Source organism: Schistocerca serialis, chromosome 1 (genome assembly GCF_023864345.2).
Source record: "Schistocerca serialis cubense isolate TAMUIC-IGC-003099 chromosome 1, iqSchSeri2.2, whole genome shotgun sequence".
NCBI lineage: Eukaryota > Metazoa > Arthropoda > Insecta > Orthoptera > Acrididae > Schistocerca > Schistocerca serialis.
Genome location: NC_064638.1, coordinates 143,682,097 through 143,687,678, shown reverse-complemented (window position 1 = coordinate 143,687,678; position 5,582 = coordinate 143,682,097). Strand labels below are relative to the sequence as shown.

Here is a 5,582-nt window from a genome sequence, read left to right as displayed (position 1 = left end):
TTGTCGACTTTCCAGAGCTTCGAACCGCTATTTCCCTGTCAAGTATCTCCTCAGTCCATATTACCAGGGTAACTGCACCCCGTTACAGTCCTTCCACCAACAAAATATCCGTAGCGGTACTGGTCGCACACATCTACGTTGTGCCCAAAGTAGGATCATCTTATTTTTGACACTCAGTTATTGGAAAGCTGTTCTATATTATGCGTTTTTGGCAGTGGCGCAAAAGTCGAAAGCAAAGGGTAGCAGAGTATCTCTTCCCGAACAGGCCACGAAGGCCCAACGGTACCGTTCGGCCGCCGCGTCATCCTCAGCCAACAGTCATCACTGGATGCGGATACGGAGGGGCGTGTGATCAGCACACCGCTCTCCCGGCCGTATGCCAGTTTCCGAGACCAGAGCTGCTACTTCTCAATCAAGTAGCTCCTCAGTTTGTCTCACAAGGGCTGAGTGCATCCTGCTTGCCAACAGCGCCCGGCAGCCCGGATGGTCACCCATCCAAGTGCTAGCCCAACCCGACAGCGCTTAACTTCGGTGATCTGACGGGAACCGGTGTTACCACTGCGGCAAGGCCGGTGGCGTAGCGGAGTATAACGCAACAATATTTATTCGAGCCGAACAGCCATTGCCGAAATGATGATAACGTTCTTGATTGCTCAATATGTGAATGAAGTCAGCTAAAAAACGCTGGTTTCTAGTAAATCTGGCACAGAATGAAGGGAATAGCGGTTCAGATTTCTGTTAAGAAATAGCAGCAAAGGAAAAAAAAAATCAAACGGAGAAATGATGTCTTTCTCAAACTTTAGGAGAGCAACAGCATACCAACAGCTACCGTCTCAAGTGAGTTCCCACCATGTATCTATAAATTTTGCTTTTTCGCTTAGCTGCTGGGCTGTTTAGCTTCAGTTAACAATTACACTGTGCAGAACGTCACCTCCGCTCTCGTAAGTTAGTCCTACCGTCCGTTTATGTCTCGCGATTTGTGTTATTAAGCCGGACTGGGAAATTTATTCCAGGATGGTCCTGCAGCTGACAGCGTTACTTACGTACTGCAGACGTGCGTCGGTACCTCTGAGCTGTGAGATATGAAAGCGGTCAGGCTCTGCCGACATAAGAACGGGGCCTGAGAGAGTCGTGGCGTGGCGGCTAACGACACTCGGCTAGACTGTGATCAGAATTCCAAACAGGTGCCAAGCGTCAGCCTAGGCGCAGCGCACCGGCTTTCTACTGGCCGTGACGTGTCCCGCTCGGCAGTCACTTACCCGCTGCGTTACACGCGAGTAATTGTCTCTTTTCCTACACTGACGGCAGTCGCTGCTATGTTTTACCAAGTAGAGCGTACGCCTTTCGCTGCTGACGTCGGCTGAATAGGTGAAATACCGTCTCTTTCTCCTGTACTGTCCTGTTTCGTGTAGAGAAACTGCATCAGACATTAAGGCTGTCAGTCTCGTCCGTCAAGCGTGTAACCGTAATGTTCATCTGCATTTTTCATGTCTGTCAGCATTGCCCGTCATTACTTAAAATACACCTACTTGTTTCGTTATTCCCGTGCTTGAAGGTATGTGTATTCCCACAACCTCTTCGTGTTTCCCCTTAGATAAGAAATAAACCTGTTGTGTTCTGCTTACTCGTCTAATGTAGGATGCCTAGGAAAGCTGCTTTCTCGGATCGCTACATCTACATCTACATGGATACGCTGCAAATCACATTTAAGTCCTGGCAGAGGGTTCATCGAACCACCTTCACAATTCTCTATTATTCCAATCTCGTATAGCGCGCGCAAAGTATCTTTCCGTACGAGCTCTGATTTCCCTTATTTTATCTTGGTGATCGTTCCTCCCTATGTAACTCAGTGTCACCAAAATATTTTCGCATTCGGAGGAGAAAGTTGGTGATTGGAATTTCCTGAGAAGTTTCCGTCGCAACGAAAACCGCCTTTCTTTTAATGATGTCCACCCCAAATCCTGTATCATTTATGTGACACTCTCTCCCATATTTCTTGATAATACAAAACGTGCTGCTCCTCTACGAACTTTTTCGATGTACACCGTCAGTCCTATCTTGTAAGGATCCCACACCGCGCAGCAATATTCTAAAAAAGGACGGACAAGCGTAGTGTAGGCAGCCTCCTTAGTAGGTCTGTTACATTTTCTAAGTGTCCTGCCAATAAAATGCAGTCTTTGGTTAGCCTTCCCCACAATATTTTCTATGTGTTCCTTCCAATTTCAGTTGTTCATAATTGTAATATCTAGGCATTTAGTTGAATTTACGGCTTTTAGATTAGACTGATTTATCGCGTAACCGAAGTTTAACGAGTTCCTTTTAGCACTGATTTGGATGACCTCACACTTTTCGTTATTTAAGGTCAACTGCCACTTTTCGCGCCATTTCGATATTTCTTCTAAATCGTTTTGCAGTTTGTTTTGATCTTCTGATGACATTATTAGTCGATAAACGACGTCACCTGTAAACAACCGAAGACGGCCGCTCAGATTGTTTCCCAGATCGTTTATGTACATAAGTAACAGCAAAAGGCCTATAACACTATCTTGCGGAACGCCAGAAATCACTTCTGTTTTTTTCGATGACTTTCCGTCAATTTCTACGAGCTGTGAACTCTGACAGGACATCACAAATCCAGTCACATATCTGAGACGATATTCCATATGCACGCAATTTCACTATGAGCCGCTTGTGTGGTGCAGTGTCAAAAGCCTTCTGTAAATCCAGAAATACGGAATCGATCTGAAATCCATTGTCAATAGCACTCAGCACTTCATGTGAATAAAAGACTAGTTGTGTTTCACAAGGACGATGGTTTCTAAACACATGTTGACTGTGTGTCAATAGACCGTTTTCTTCGAGATAATTCATAAATTTCGAACACAATATACACTACTGGCCATTGAAATTGCTACACCAAGAAGAAATACTGATGATAAACGGGTATTCATTGGACAAATATATTATACTATAAATGACATGTGATTACATTTTCACGCAGTTTGGGTGCATAGATACTGAGAAATAAGTACCCGGAACAACCACCTCTGGCCGTAATAACGGGCTTGATATGCCTGGGCATTGAGTCAAACAGAGCTTGGATGGCGTGTACAGGGAGGTACAGCTGCCCATGCAGCTTCAACGCGATACCACAGTTCGTCAAGAGTAGTGACTGGTGTATTGTGACGAGCCAGTTGCTCGGCCACCAGTGACCAGACGTTTTCAATTGGTCAGAGATCTGGAGAATGTGGTGGCCAGGGCAGCAGTTGAACATTTTTGTATTCAGAAAGGCCCGTACAGGACCTGCAACATGCGGTCGTGCATTATCCTGCTGAAATGTAGGGTTTCGCAGGGATCGAATGAAGGGTATAGCTACGGGTGGTAACACATGTGAGATGTAACATCCACTGTGCAAAGTGCCGTCAATGGGAACAAGAGGTGGCCGAGACGTGTAACCAATGGCACCCCATACCATCACGGCGGGTGATACGCCAGTATGGCGATGACGAATACACGCTTCCAATGTGCGTTCACCGCGATGTCGCCAAACACAGATGCGACCATGATGATGATGTAAACAGAACCTGGATTCATCCGAAAAAATGACATTTTGCTATTCGTGCACCCAGGTTTGTCGTTGAGTACACCATCGTAGGGGCTCCTGTCTGTCATGCAGCTTCGAGGGTAACCGCAGCCATGGTCTCCGAGCTGAGAGTCCATGCTGCTGCAAACGTCGTCGAACTGTTCGTGCAGATGGTTGTTGTTTTGGAAACGTCTCCAGCTGTTGACTCAGGGATCGAGACGTGGCTGCACGATCCGTTACAGCCATGTGAATAAGATGCCTGTCATCTCGACTGCTAGTGATACGAGGCCGTTGGGATGCCATTGCGTTCACAGAATGTTTCAAATTCATTTGACGTGAACTGAGGGCTGTTCTTCGACACTATGACTTCAGGTCAACCTTCGAGGCAAAAAATAGAAGACAACACCTGATTTGTGCTACGGGATGTCGACGAGTTCATTGGCACAGCAAAAACAAACTTGCTATATCAATAACCACAATCAAGCGACGAGTGTTCCAAAAAGATCCCGCAAAGTCTACGTGCGCACGTTGCCATGGTGATAGCGTCTTAGGCCAAGCAGAGAATGTCTGTGGCGTAGAGGACTGATTTTCCGCACACGCGTGACACTGTGACGTCATCTATTTGGGTGTGCATACCCTGCCAAGTACAGTGTCGACGCCCTAGCTGTTTCGTACGAACAGTCCCCCAGTGTCCTTGGTGAAGTAACTGCAACACTTCTTTTTGCAATGCTTGAGGGATCAACTCACGTGACTGTCCGCTGTCATTTGGAACAAGAGTTACACCTTTCTGTACAGCTAGGCTATGCCGACGAGCAAAGTACCGGCGCACTACATAGTTCCTTATGCTATTTAATGAGCGAGGCCAAGATGTGCCAATGTACACTCCTGGAAATTGAAATAAGAACACCGTGAATTCATTGTCCCAGGAAGGGGAAACTTTATTGACACATTCCTGGGGTCAGATACATCACATGATCATACTGACAGAGCCACAGGCATGTGGTGTCACCGCCAGACACCACACTTGCTAGGTGGTAGCTTAAATCGGCCGCGGTCCAATTAGTACATGTCGGACCCGCGTGTCGCCACTGTGTAATCGCAGACCTAGCGCCACCACCAAGGCAGGTCTCGTGATACGAGAGAGCACTCGCCCCAGTTGTACGAGAACCTAGCTACCGACCAGAAGTACTAAGCCTTTCTCTCTCATTAGCCGAGAGACAGAATAGCCATCAGCTAAGTTAATGGCTACGAACTAGCAAGGCGCCATTAGCCATACAGTGATTGTAATTAAAGTCTCCTGTGTATCGTCAAGATCGATGTACCACAATGATATTAAAGATAAGTATTAATCAAGCTACGTACTTTTATTCTTAACATTAATTACGTAGCCTGTTCCAGTACTTCACGCCCGTCTGCTTTAGTCTAGCGTGCATTTTCAGCCATCTCGAACTACAAGGTGTCGGCCCAGCTACCGACACAACATTGGCGACGAGTTAAAGTATTCTTTCTGATTGCTTACATTTAATTGTGTCATGGCTTCGCCACATTCTCCAGATGTACTGTCCGAATTTTATCGCTTGCAGAATCAGCAGACGCAGGCGTTACTGGATGCCCTTGGACAGCTCGTCCAGGGTCAACGTACCATTCAAACCGATGCGGCCGCCGCCGCTTCTTCGCTACCGCTGCCACTCAACGCTGTTGCTCCTCCCTTTCGACCATACGTGGCAGCCGATGAGACCTGGCACGAGTGGTCTCGCCAGTTCAACTTTCATCTAGCAGCCTACAGAATTCAAGGTAAAGAGCGGCAGCCATTTTTGCTTTCTTGTGTCGGTGTGTCCACATACCGTGTGATAGTGAAATTGTTTCCCCGACGCGACGTAGCAACTCTGTCCTACGAGGAAATTTTGTCTGCATTAGATGCCTATTTCAAAGAAACAATTAATGTGGTTGCAAAACGGTATACGTTCTTTCGTACAAAACGTACGGCCGGTCAAACTAA

The 5,582-nt window shown here is 46.8% G+C and overlaps 1 pseudogene; it reads right to left on the bottom strand.

Moving 5' to 3' along the window:
* Positions 1-459: 459 nt before the first annotated feature.
* LOC126426837 (5S ribosomal RNA) lies at positions 460-577 on the bottom strand (annotated as a pseudogene).
* Positions 578-5,582: the final 5,005 nt, after the last annotated feature.